This window comes from Portunus trituberculatus, chromosome 32, assembly GCF_017591435.1.
Source record: "Portunus trituberculatus isolate SZX2019 chromosome 32, ASM1759143v1, whole genome shotgun sequence".
Lineage (NCBI taxonomy): Eukaryota > Metazoa > Arthropoda > Malacostraca > Decapoda > Portunidae > Portunus > Portunus trituberculatus.
The window spans coordinates 12,828,890-12,841,139 of NC_059286.1; the positions used below are offsets into that span (position 1 = coordinate 12,828,890).

The window sequence follows — 12,250 nt, forward strand, 5'->3', positions numbered from 1 at the left end:
GGAAGTTGCAGGAGCGGAAGTGGTGTTGGCTGGAAGGCGCCGCTGCCGCCACAACCTGGTCAGGGTCCCTCCCCTCCCACGCTGCCTGGAACCCCCTTCCTCTCCCCGCCCAAGGCTCCCCTGCTGTCGACAAAGACATCCCTGCCTGAAACACCTTCCCCCCGCACATCCCCACACCCCCACACCCCCCAGCATCAGTCAGCAGCGGGCCACATCTTACCACCGCTCAAGGTTACCGGGGAATTAGCCTGACAGGGAGCGGGGCCCAGAGATGCCACGCTCGCTACCTCCACCAACACCCCCATCTCCAAAACCCATCCCCCCACCACCGGCCACGTGTGTCGCTCTGACGTCATCGTGCAACACCGGCCCCACCCCACCAGCACCACAGAGAGAGAGAGAGAGAGAGAGAGAGAGAGAGAGAGAGAGAGAGTAGAAACAAGCAGTAAGCATGTCAAAAGTGAGTAATTAAGAAGGGTGGAGTCATCACACACACACACACACACACACACACACACACACACAGGCCACACGCCATAACATCGCCACGCCCCAGGACACACATCACCACGCCTCACCACACACCACCACCACCACCACAAATATCGTCTCATCACACACGCTTCATTACTTCTTACCACCAGTCCACCACCACCACCATCACCACCACCACCATCACCACCACCACCACCACCACCATCACCACCACCACCACCACCAGCAATGATAACACCACTATTTATGTCATCACCACCGCCATCACCACTATCACCATCATCATTTCAATGGTGTTGATGTCTTAATGCCATGTTCAAGTCACCACCATCATCACCACATAACCATTAATAGTTTCAGCAATGCACCACTTGAACACTACACCACAAGTCATCACCATTCAGCTCACCATCACCTCACCTCACCACCACCCATGCATCACCAATAGTCTGTATAATATTTTATCGAGAGAGAGAGAGAGAGAGAGAGAGAGAGAGAGAGAGAGAGAGAGAGAGAGAGAGAGAGAGAGAGAGAGAGAGAGAGAGAGAGAGAGAGAGAGAGAGAGAGAGAGAGAGAGAGAGAGAAATAGTGCCACGAGGAAAAGTGGTACTTTAAGCCATTAGGTTAAAGACTACAGTGATGGTATTTATATACACTTTAATTTATTACCATGTATGTATATATGCATGCAATACCATGTGTAACAATGTAGTGAAAACCTTATATAAAGTTTAAATAAGTGAGAGAGAGAGAGAGAGAGAGAGAGAGAGAGAGAGAGAGAGAGAGAGAGAGAGAGAGAGAGAGAGAGAGAGAGAGAGAGAGAGAGAGAGAGAGAGAGAGAGAGAGAGAGAGAGAGAGAGAGAGAGAGAGAGAGAGAGAGAGAGAGAGAGAGAGAGAGTACAAAACCCCAAATTCACTTCAACTTTATTCTTTCTGTAATAAACAAAACAAGGAAAACAAGGAAAAATCTTTGAAACTCATTATGGTTCTCGTTTTCCTCAAACCACACACACACACACACACACACACACACACACACACACACACACACACACACACACACACACACACACACACACACACACACACACACACACACACACACACACACACACACACACACACACATTACTAACACAAGAACCTAACTTAACCTAACCTAACCTAATTCAACATAAACAAATCTAGAAAGAGTAAGTTATGTATGTACGTTTTGTAAGTAGATGAGGAGAGATTGTAGGAAAAATCTTACTGGAGGAGGAGGAGGAGGAGGAGGAGGAGGAGGAGGAGGAAGGAGGGATGGGAAGTGTTATGAGTAAAACGTTATATTTATGTAGTAGTAGTAGTAGTAGTAGTAGTAGTAGTAGTAGTAGTAGTAGTAGTAGTAGTAGTAGTAGTAGTAGTAGTAGCAGCAGCAGTAGTAGCAGTAGTAGTAGTAACAAAAACATCCTCTATTGCCTCGAGTAGGAGGAAAAAGACACACGATAAAGGAGGAAGAGAAAGATGGAGGAAAAGAGGAGGAAGAGAACGAGAGAGAGAGAGCGAGAGAGAGGGGCAGCAGTGGAGGAGATCTGGAGGGCAATGGTGACGTGGGCAGCAGCTGGCACGCTCCCCCGACCACCTGGCAGAGGAGGAGTCGTGGGGGCGGCGGCGCGAGGGCTGGGCGGTGGTCGTGCGTGAGAGGCGTGGAACGGCGAGGAACAGCGGCTGACGGAACGACCACAACCACCCTACAGGCATCGTAACACAACGACCACTGGCTTGGATGCTCTCTACTACCTCAAGCGCACGTGTAAAGCGAAGAACGTAAGTCAGCAAGGAAAAATAAGGCCTAATATATAATATCACTATGTCTTTTGTGAGGTCAAATGTCACGCTTGGTTTCACGATTGTAGGACAGAAAGTAATAGGGAAAAAAGTGACACGGAAAAAAAGTAAGAAGAATTAAAGTAACAAGAAAAAAGTAACAGGAAGAAGACTAATAAAAATAGTGAATGCTTTTAGTTTCAAATGCTTCAAGTGAATTAGTACTAGAAGCGGCGAAGGATGAGATTAGCGACAGTAAGGTATCTGGAAAAGAGAGACATTATGGAAGCAAAATATTATGGAAAGGACAGCGGAATGTTGTAAAAAGGACAGCGAACGAAAAATATTAAAGAAAGGACAGCAGGACATTAGAGAAAGAACAGAAGAGAGAAAGGATAGAAAAAGAATATCAGAGAAAGGACAGGAGAGAGAGAGAGAGAGAGAGAGAGGACAGAAAAAATATAAGAGAAAGGATGGAAAAGAGAAAGGACAGAAAGAATATTAGAGAAAAGACAAAAAATATTAGAGAAAGGACAGAAAAAATGTTAAAGAAAGGATGGAAAAGAGAAAGGACAGAAAGAATATTAGAGAAAGGACGGAAAAGAGAAAGGACAGAAAAAATATTAGAGGAAGGACAGAAGATAGAGAGGATAGCAAAATATTAGAGAAAGGACCGCAAGATATTAGAGAAAGGACAAGACATTATAGAAAGGGCAACATAAGATTACAGAAAGGAAACAAAAAACAACAAAAAAAAAACATTAGAACATCAAATCATTATAAAAACAAAACATTAAAGGACAAAACATTACAGACCGGACACACACACACATACACACACACACACACACACACACACACACATAAAAAAGACAAACATATATAAGTGAAAAAATCAAATGACGATCTAATTGCGTACGTGCAAGAAAGAAATGTGGCAGTGTGAATAACTAGTGAGAAAAATGAGAGGAAGAGTATGAAGTAAGCCTTAGTGAATGCGTAAATACCACGAACTGTTTCTGAATATACGAGTTTACTACAAAATACAACTACTGGGCGTGAAACAGTAAAGTTATTCAATATATACACAAAATTTTGCATGTGTATAATGTGAAATGATTAGAATTGCATGAAGAAATATGACTACAATTACTACTAACGAAAGAAATAAACCTGAAGCACAATCTGTTAGTAAATCAAACTAAAAACTAAACAATCTTAAAATATACATATATAAACAAACAAGAAATAATAATGATAAAATACCAGTTTACTCTTAATTGCATGTAAAAAAAAAAAACTGAAAAAATAGTACTAATAATAGAAAAAAAATAAATAAAAACGAAACGAAGAACTGCCAATAAATCAAAAGAAAACACTAAACAACTTTGAAAAATAATATGTAAACAAAACATAAATAAAGAGTAAGAGATATATCACCTGTACACCGCCAAGACATCACACGAGCCACTTTTCTACTCACGCAAGCACTGGAGTGTAATCAAAACAAGACACTTAACACTACGAAGAACAAAGAGAGGCGCTAGGACACACACACACACACACACACACACACACACACACACACACACACACACACACACACACACACACACACACACACACACACACACGGTCGTAAATCATAAAGTAAATGTATCTTGAGTGACTTTAATGTGATGTCAGAGTAAGGCGTGCGATGTAGAGGGGAGGGATGGAGGGAAGGAGGGATAGAGGAAGGAAGGAGGGAAGGGGAGGTAAGGATGGATAGAAGGATGGGTGGATGGAGGGAGGGAGGCAGGGTAGGAAAGAAAGAAGTAGAATTTGTGATATGTGTAATGCAGTGGTTTTGTGGTAAGGGAAATAAAAGGACGGGGGATAAAAAAAAAAAATAAATAAAATAAAAAGGAAAAGAAAAGTATTTGGAAAGAAGTCGAGGTGAGCTAATTTTAAGACGTGCACAACGACGACAACAACAACAACAACAACAAACAACAACAACAACAACAACAATAAAAACAACAATAACACCATAAGCCCCACCACCACCACCACAACCACCACTACCACCAACAACACCACCACCAACAACAAACCACTACCACTACTATTACACCACCACTACCACCACCATCACCACCACCTCTACAACTACCATACACGACAACCCCAACAAAGGAAAAAAAAAAAAACAAGAAAGAAAAACATCAACCACACTCAGAGCGACAAAAGCAACAGACGCGCAGCCACACAAACAAATGAAGTAAATAAACAAGTAAACAAACAAGTAAACATAAGAACTGCACTAATAGCTTGGTGGCAACAGCTGGGGGAGGCGTAGGAGTGAGGAGGAGAGAGAGGGAGGTGGGGGGTAATGGGGGTGGAGGGCCAAGGACAGCTGCATGAAGAAGAAGAGGAGGAGGAAGAGGAGGAGGAGAGAGAAGAGAGATGTGACAATGGCCCAGTCGCTGTCCCTCCACTTCCTAACCCCCTCCTCTTACCCCACCCTCAGGTCAGGTCAAACACGGTCAGGCAGGATGGAGAGGGTCACGCAGGTCGGGCCAGGTGAGGAGAGCCAGGTGGGGAGCTTAATGAGGGAGAGAGGAGGGTTAGTGTGGTGTGGGTATTGAAGATTTGGAAACCCTATGAATTTATGGTGAAGTTGGCCCTGTGTGACTGTTGAGGCGAGGCAGGAGTGGGTGGCGAGGGAGTGACTGGGTAACACAAGCAACTCAATACTATAGACTGTAGGATTGGGCAGCGAGTGATTGGGTGAGTGAAGCAAGGCAGGATTGGGCAAAGATTCAAGTAACAGCAATAGTATGGATGACTCACGGAACAGCAATATTCAAGCAACATAGCAATACTAGACAACGATTGATTGACTGACTGAAGCAAGGCAGAATTTACAGTAGTACAGCACATAGCCACCATGCCACCTTTATCCCTCCCAGACACATGCTCACCCTCAACAAGATACGATAGGATAGGGCTTGGATAGTTGACAGAGGACAGCACTAGTACATGTAGAAATCTAACATCATAATCTTTGGTCCCCCACGCTTTCACAAACACACACAATACCCCAATAGGTGCATAGGGAAGAACAGTAAAGAGAGTGGAAAAAGAAAGCACCACTGATACAAAGAAGGCACCTCAATTATAACATACAATCACAAGTATATACGTAATTATTCCCTTCTCAAAGTGCTACGCTCAGCAAACAACACCAACAACACCAGACTTGTATGCGTAGGACAGAATAGAATAGGGAGTATAGAAACCTGACAAAAAAAGAAAAAGAAAAAAGAAGAAGAAGAAAAAAACACAGCTACTACATGTCAGAGTCCTAAATACTCGTACATGATCCTTGCCTTCCCGCGCTGCCACGATCAACACGCAACACCGCCATCAACACCATCAACACTTTCAACACCATCGACAACTTTATACGTGGGACAAGACAGAATAGAGACTAGAAAGGTAAAAAGACACAGCTAACACACACCACAGAGCTCTAAATGCATGATCCTTCCCTTCCCACGCTGTCACACTCAACACGACACACACAGCACCCCCCCCTCACCCACACACCCACACCCGCAGCACCCACGATGGCAGTAAGGCGGTATCCTGTGCGTGTCTCATCGCCCTCTAGTCTAATTCCCAGAACGTTAACACGGGGAATTTCCGGAGCCAAGTCCTGCCTCCTGCACCGCCCTGGCTGACGGGGGAGGTGAAGGCACTGCACCAGGATATATTGGAAAGTTAGCCCCTTCAGCACTGAGACGCATTTTTACCTTGATTTTTTTTTTTTTTATATGATTAGACGATTTTATTTGCATTAGGATGGGTCTATGGAGGTCAAAAGACTAATGTGTAAAATCTTCACTATTCTAATCCCAACATATGTTTCAGAATCTGTATAGAATCGTCAAATAGTAACCAGAATGAATATGAAAACGCGTCCTGGTACTGACTCTACTTTTGGGTGTGATTAGACGATTTTATTTGCATTAGGAAGGGTCTAAGGAAGTCAAGAGATTAATGGGTAGAATCTTTACTATCCTAATCCCAACATATGTCTCTGATTCTGTATAAAATCGCCTAATAGTAACCAGAATTAATATGGAAAGCGCGTCCTGGTACTGAAGAGGTTAAACCCATTGCGTCACTCACATGGGCATGGGAAACTTACACAGAGTAGTTGTGGATGTTAAGAGTAATATATCTTGTATGTTCGTTTTCTCTTAATAAGTTACTGGATCACTATATAATTAGAATAAGGATAAAGACAAGATGCTGAAGTAGAATATAATTATCATCGTTGGTCTCTGAGGCTTTCCAGTAAGGTTTTTTTCATCATTAGAGCATTGCGAGGTAAGAAGGAAGTGCTTTAGAAGAGTGAGAACTGTCATATTATCTTTACTTAGCCAGAAAGTTTTCATCATGTTATTTCGTAATTTATACGAATAGAGACAGGTTTTTGTATATCTTTACAAGCATTTAAAGTTGTGAGGATTGAGTTCAAACATTTAAAACCACCGTTCATCTTTGCGAACTTGACACTTTTACGGGAGAACATCCATAAAAATTGCCTGGAATGGAGAGATACTTGTTAAAACAGAATGATATGTTATTCACTCTTCCTGTCAAAGTACGTAAGACATTTTTCAAATCAGGTAAAAAAAAAAAAAATCAAGAAAAAAACTATCTTTCATGCACATCGTGACGGGAAAACATCCATAATATTTGCTTGGATTGAAGGAATACTCGTTAAAATAAATTATACATATTCACTCCTCTTATAAAAGTACGTAAGTCATTATTCAAATCACATGGAAAAAAAAAAAAACTAATCATTCATCCCAACTTTGAAAAAAAACCATCCTTAACATTTACTTAGAATGAAAGGACACAACATAAACTTACCTTCACTACTGTTGCCATAAAGTCATTCAACAAACCAGGTGTGAAAAGTGTGAGAGGGAAAACAACAACCTTCCACCTCTAACGTGACACTTTACGAGAGGAACCCTGGAATTAGTGGCGTGGAGAGATGTAATTTAGTATTTATATGACAAGAGGAACAATAACCTTAGAACACAACAACTCTCAATCCCTTCAGTACCATGACGCGTTCTCATATTCATTCTACTTACTATTTAGTGATTTTATACAGCTTCAGAAACTTAAGTGGGGACTGAAATAGTAAATACTCTGGCTATTAATCTTCTGACCTCCATAAACCTTTCCTAATATAGATATAAGCGTCTAATCATACCCAAACTCAAGGTAAAAAATGCGTCCCAGTACTGAAGGGGTTAGCCAAACATAAAATGTGGAACGCTTCACGATTTTGCGTGTCATACATCCATCACCACCAGAGTCCTTCCCGCGTCACAGCAAGACGTGAGAGGAACTGAAGAAGCAAGAAGCACATCACTTACAGGAAGATGAGAGAGAGGACTAACCCTAAATATAAGTCACTAACCCTAACGATCTAGTCACCAATACTTCTTTCATTCCACGCTAAATTACTGAGACGCATTTTTACTTTGATTTTTTAGTATGATTAGACGATTTTATTTGCATTAGGAAGGATCTATGGAGGTCAAAAGATTAATGGCCAGAGTCTACGATACTTTTTGAAATTGTAAAGAAATCGGTAAAGAGTAACCAGAATGAATATGAAAAACGTGTCCTGGTACTGAAAGGGTTAAAAGCATCACAGCAATAAGTCTCGTATTCTCAAACACTTCTACGCTTCACCTCACTATTTCAAAAGGCTTTATATAAATGTACACGAGTTTTTAAAGGTGTTTATATGGTTCTAGAGGCAAAGTGACAAGATTTCTACATTGTTAACTGGAGGAACGCTCTTGAAAAACCTGCTAATAATTTCTGTGGACTTACAAAATAGTCGTGGTGAGAGAGCAAAGCGTTTCTGAAGAACATACGACATAAGAAAGACTGAAGACACAGGAGAGAGGGAAGACGAACCTAAACATCTCACCAAATATTCCTTTCAATTCAAGTTAAATTCTATCGATGCTCTGCCTTAAAAACGTCACAACAATAAAACATGAGAGGAACTGAAGAAATACGTAACTTGGACACAGGAGAGATGGGAGACGAACTTAAACATCTCACCAAATATTTCTTTCATTCCAAGCAAAATTTTATCGATGTTCTCCCTTTAAAGTGTAAGATTAATCATGAGACTAACCTACACCATACTCACCAGATATTCTTTTCATTCCAAGCTGAATTCTATCGATTTTCTACTAAAGCTTCAATGTAATGCGTTATAGTAATGATGGACCCTCAAACTCTTCTCCGCGACACTATTACACCAAAAAGGCTCTGAGTGAAGTGGCACGGGATTTCAAAGGTGTTTTTATGGCTCCAATGTCCATTTAATGAGATTCCTAGCTGAGACGCCTCAATTCAATGAACCGTACTCTCAAACCCTTCTCCACGATACCATTACATCTAAAAAGGCTCTCATTGAAGTGGTGTTTTTTATGGTTTTAATGTTGTTTTAATGAGATTCTCCCTTAAAAGCGTCAGTATAATGAATTATAGTAATTATGGACCTTATTTTTAGTCACTTCTGCATTACACTAAATAAAAAAAAAGATCTCAATAAGTGGCACGGTGTTGTAAAGTTTTTTTTATGGTTCTAATGTCAATTTAACGAGATTCTCCCTTAAAAGCGTCAGTTTAATGAGTTATAGTAATTATGGACCTTATTTCTAGTCACTTCTACACTTCACTACATTAAAAAAGGCTCTAATTGAAGTAACACGCGGATCTAAGAGTGTTTTTATGGTTGCAACGGCAGGTTAACGAGATTCCTTAGAAGCATCAATTTAATGAACAGTATTCTCAAACTCTTCTCCGCGACACCAATACATAAAAAAGGCTCTGATTGAAGTGGCACGGTGTTTTAAAGGTGTTTTTATTTTTCTAATGTCAATTTAATGAGATTCTCCCTTAAAAGCGTCAGTTTAATGAGTTATAGTAATTATGGACCTTATTTAGAGTCACTTCTACACTACACTACATTAAAAAAGGCTCTAATTGAAGTGGCACGAAGTTTTAAGAATATTTTGTGCCAATGACAGAGCAGATTAACGAGATTCCTACCTTAACTTAAAACGTCAATTTTGCGAGTTGTAACAATTATCAACCATATTCTCAGTCATTTCTCCGCGACACCATTATATTAAAAAGGTTCTGATTGAAGTGGCACGGATTTTTAAGGATGTTCTTACGGTTTTAATGTCAATTAATTAATTAAATGTCAATTTGACGAGATTTTTCTTTAAAAGCATTAGTTTAATGAGTTAAAGTAATTATGGACTATATTCTCATACTTTTGCGATACACTACATCAAAAAGGCTCTAATTGAAGTGGCAAGGGCTTTAAGGGTCTTTTTATGGTTCCAATGGCAGAATAACGAGACTCCTACCTTATAAACGTCAATTTAATGACTTATAGTAATTATCAACCATATTTTCAGTCACTTCTCCGCAATATCATTACATTGAAAAGGCTCTGATTGAAATGGCACGGGGTTTTCAGGGTGTTTTTATGGTTCCAAAAGCAAACTAATGAGATTCCTACCTTATTAACAGGATAAACACTATTGAGAACGTGGCTATTCATCTTTATGGCATTGCTCTTATGTTCCTAATGTTTGTTCTTATGTTCCTAGTATCGCTAGAATTCTCTAATCGTACAAAAAAAAAAAAAACAACAACAACGCGTGGTGGGAGATCAGAGCATTCCTTTTTAACACAGGTTCAACTTTATAAGTGTTTAAATCCGACATTCATATTCTGAAAAGCTTTGCTCTCTCACCATCACTGCTTTTCAAAGGGTCTAGTTGAAGATACTCTTATTTTAATGGTATTTTTTATGGTTCTGGTGATAGATTAGAAAGATTTATAGGTTTTTGAAAGGAAAAGCTGTCTTGAAAACCCGGCTAGTCGTCTCTGTGGCCTTGCAAAATTGTCGTGGAGAGAAAGACAGCAAGCCATTTGTGAATAAGGGCTATATACTAATCTTTGAATTTCTCCTGATTTACTTCGCAAGAAACTAGTATTTACTTATTTGTATTTACCTAGTTGTATTTTTTACCTATTTATATGGTTAGAAGATTGAGTCAAGTTTGTATTGTCCCGTCTCTCAATATCCAGTCATTGTATTTTTCTGTCTCTCTCTCTCTCTCTCTCTCTCTCTCTCTCTCTCTGTGTGTGTAATTCACCTCGGTCACCTGCTGGTCACCCAGCCAGCCAGTCTTCCCCATTACGGAGCGACCTCAGAGCTAATAGACCGATCTTCGGGTAGGACTGAGACCACAACACACTCCACACACCGGGAAAGCGAGGCCACAACCCCTCGAGTTACATCCCGTACCTATTTACTGCTAGGTGAACAGGGGCTACACATTAAGAGGCTTGCCCATTTGCCTCGCCGCGCCGGGATTCGAACCCGGCCCTCTCGATTGTGAGTCGAGCGTGCTAACCACTACACTACGCGGTGTGTGTGTGTGTGTGTGTGTGTGTGTGTGTGTGTGTGTGTGTGTGTGTGTGTGGTGAGTAGGAAGGGGCCTGCAGGAAGGCTATTCTATTGTATTTTGTATTTCCAAGTATTACATCTTACTTTACCCACAAAAACAGGGATAGACGGGCAAACAGGTAAACTCTGGAACTCCCTGCCTGCTTCTGTATTTCCATCTTTCTATGACCTGAACTCATTTTAAGAGGGAGGAGACTTCAAGACATTTATCCCATTCATTCTTTCTGGCTAACTCTCTCGGACCAGCACGGGGGACTGGCAAATAAATGGATCTCTTTTGTTTAACTCTTTCTGCTGCCCTTGGTCAATTTTCCCCTCGTACATAAAGTCATCTTATTGTTCATTCATTACCTGCGTTCACTGTTCATCACGCGCCACAATCGCTCCTTGGATTAAAATTGAGGCGATATTAGGTTTTTTTTTTTTCTCAGTATTTCTTGGAGAACATTTCCTACACTATGAATCATCTCTCTCTCTCTCTCTCTCTCTCTCTCTCTCTCTCTCTCTCTCTCTCTCTCTCTCTCATGACTTGATATATATGTATTTTACAGATTAACCTCTTTACCGCAGAGAGAGAGAGAGAGAGAGAGAGAGAGAGAGAGAGAGAACCAACCCCCCTTCCCTCACTACCTCCCAAACACCCTCGCCCCCTTAACCCCCCAACCAAGGCCGTGATGAGGGAGGGTAGGGGAGAGGTGGCATGGGGGGAAGAGGGTCTGAGGGTCAGTGGGGGAGGGACGCGGCACAGACACACAAAGAAACACAAAACTGGAGGAATATGAGAGACGATTGGAGAGGAGGAGGAGGAGGAGGAGGAGGAGGAGGAGGAGGAGGAGGAGGAGGAGGAGGAGGAGGAGGAGGAAGAAGAAGAAGAAGAAGAAGAAGAAGAAGAAGAAGAAGAAGAAGAAGAAGAAGAAGAAGAAGAAGAAGAAGAAGAAGAAGAAGAAGAAGAAGAAGAAGAAGAAAAGAGCAAAACAAGAACAAAACAAGAAGACAAAGAAGAAGAAGAAAAGGAAAAGATGATGAAGAAGAAGTAAAACATGAAGAAGAAGAAGAAAAAACTAGAAGAAAACAGAGAAGACGAAGAAGAAGAAGAAGAAGAAGAAGAAGAAGAAGAAGAAGAAGAAGAAGAAGAAGAAGAAGAAGAAAGAAAAAAGAAAAAGAAAAAAAAAGAAAAAAGAAAAAAGAATAGAAAGATGCAACAAAAATTACAATAACAGAAGAGGAGAAGGACGAAAAGGAGGAGGAGGAGGAGGAGGAGGAGGAGGAGGAGGAGGAGGAGGAGGAGGAGGAGGAGGACAGACAGTGCGTAAGTTTCCTCTTTCTTCTTTTACGCAGACCTTGGAAGCTATACACCTG

General features: G+C 41.1%; 1 protein-coding gene across 1 annotated transcript in view; it reads left to right on the forward strand.

Annotated features, from left to right (window-relative positions):
- The first annotated feature begins 2,046 nt into the window (after positions 1-2,046).
- LOC123511975 (prolyl 4-hydroxylase subunit alpha-1-like) overlaps positions 2,047-12,250 on the forward strand; it is a 26,587-nt gene continuing 16,383 nt past the window's right edge. The window contains exon 1 of the mRNA XM_045268084.1: positions 2,047-2,301. The gene's annotated coding sequence lies outside the window, so the exon portion shown is untranslated. The remainder of the gene's footprint in view (positions 2,302-12,250) is intronic.